We start from the raw sequence: 2,406 nt of genomic DNA on the forward strand, positions 1-2,406 counted from the left end.
TTAGAAGATATAAAAGTGTGAGAAATAATATATATGTAACCTTCTATAAAGGAGGAAATATTAACTTCAACAAAAACATAATTAAAAATAGAATTTAGAATAACCTAAACTAAAATAAATGTCACAGGAAAGAAACTATAAGCAATTTTAGATATCTATGTTCAGAATAATAATAGTTTACTGTAGTGGTAGAAGAATACCAAATATTTGACAAATAATCATATATGGGTTTATGGTTCTAATTGTATTACAAAGTTCACAAATATTAAAGGATATCATTAAATTGAAACATGGTAAAATTAGTTTTCTTTTTTTGGATCTTCTCAGTCTTCCAAATTCTACCCACTGGGGGAAAAATAAAACCTCCTAAGATGTCTGTCTAATGTGAATTTGAAGTTCAAAATGAGATTTTCAAGGCTCAAAAATAAAATTAGCAAGTAAAATAAGTGCATACATAATGGAACACTAGAGATATTATAGTGTGTAATGGACTAGGATAATAATTGGTTTTCCTTGAATATTTCATCCTTTTATGTTTACTTGAGTATTCTATTACAATCAAGCAATTTTATTTTCATATTGGGTATTTCTATTCAATAGTACAGCAATATGAATAAACTTTATTATTTTATTAGTTTGATAAAAAAGTGGAAGTAGAATGTTTTGGGGGCCGGGCACGGTGGCTCATGCCTGTAAACCCAGCACTTTGGGAGGCCGTGAAGGGCAGATCACCTGAGGTCAGCAGTTCGAGACCAGTCTGGCCAACATGGTGAAACCCCATCTCTACTAAAAATACAAAAGTTAGCCAGGCATGGTGGCAGTTGCCTGTAAGCTCAGCTACTTGAGAGGCTGAGGCAGGAGAACTGCTTGAACCTGGGAGGAGGAGGTTGCAGTGAGCTGAGATCCTGCCATTGCACTCCAGCCCGGGCAACAAGAGTGAAACACTGTCTCAAAAAAGGTTCTGAACTATTTCCATTACTTTGTGTAATTTTCATCACTTATTTTTTAAATAGAAATTCTCAACTATGTTATTATTTCATGTGTAAAAATCTAAATGTAAAACATTTATGCAAATTTTAGATCTTATCCATCATATTTCATCTAGTTTTCAGTACTTTAAAATTAAATTATTGATACTGCATAAAACATAGCTTATTTATGATCTCTATAGTCCTATCTAAAAATTTCACTCATCCCACAACATGTTTATGACACTGTCATTAAAAATGATTTTGCATATGGCCGTCACCAACATTTAAGCTTCACATTTGGATTAAAAATGAACACTTTAGTATATGCAAAATCTTAAAGATTTGAGAAATAAATGTATTAAAACATAAACCTAGAGATAATATAAATGCATTTTTGGTCACAGGATATATATTTGCTTCTTATTCATATTTTATAAGAGTGGAACTTCTAGATAGAGAGTATAGTTATTTCGTGAGAATATCATGAAAAACATTTTGCTAAACTTGTTAATGTTCTGTGTTTCTGCTAGAAATATTAATATATTCCATGGTAAAGTATTTTTTAAAAAACATTTGATATGCCTAAAGATTAAACATAAACAGTTAAATGAAATATATGTATTTTGAAATTCATTTTCAACATTTTCTTTAATATTAATCAGTTCATGTTTGTCAGTTGAGAGATGACCTTGTTTGTAATACATAGCTACATGTATATGGGTAAGCATGAAGGTGTATATATCTATAAACAAATCGAAAATGTGTAAAGTGTATTGATATGTGACCGTAATACACTTTTAAAATGAAGAAAGGATATTTGTAAAGTGTTCGTTTATGCCCTACCACCATCCCACAAAGTAGATACTTTAATTTATAATCTGACTTAGATTATGTATCTTAGACATCCTTGTCCTATTATTTGGGAGAGCTGATATTTGAATGTAAGTATATAAGTTATAAATTTTGATATAAAATTATTATAAATTTTAAAATTATTGTGTACTTATGATTAAATACTATTTTATACAAAATTATCTAAAATTATTTTACAAATATTATATTGATTTTAGCTATATCTCAATTCCAGTAAAAATCTTATTTATGTGACACTACCTTCATAATCAATATTGAATTATTTCTGTAAAGTATCCTTCCCTTGGCAGTCTCTTCCCTATACTCGTTTTTTTCTCCCTAACATTTGTTATCAGCTGATGTAGGGTTTATTTTTAATCTTCCTCTCCCTACTACAACTTAAGCTCTAAGAATATGAATTTGTGTCTCTCATTTGTATTGCACTGTAAGTGTTGCATGTCTAGCACATGAAACTTTACCTGGCACATGGTAGTGCTAATGATAACACTTTACTACTATTGCTGCTGCTGCTACTAGTACTACTAGCAGTGGAACATTCCTAATCTGAAAATCCAGAATTCAA

The sequence above is a fragment of the Macaca nemestrina genome, chromosome 16, assembly GCF_043159975.1.
Source record: "Macaca nemestrina isolate mMacNem1 chromosome 16, mMacNem.hap1, whole genome shotgun sequence".
Taxonomy (NCBI): domain Eukaryota; kingdom Metazoa; phylum Chordata; class Mammalia; order Primates; family Cercopithecidae; genus Macaca; species Macaca nemestrina.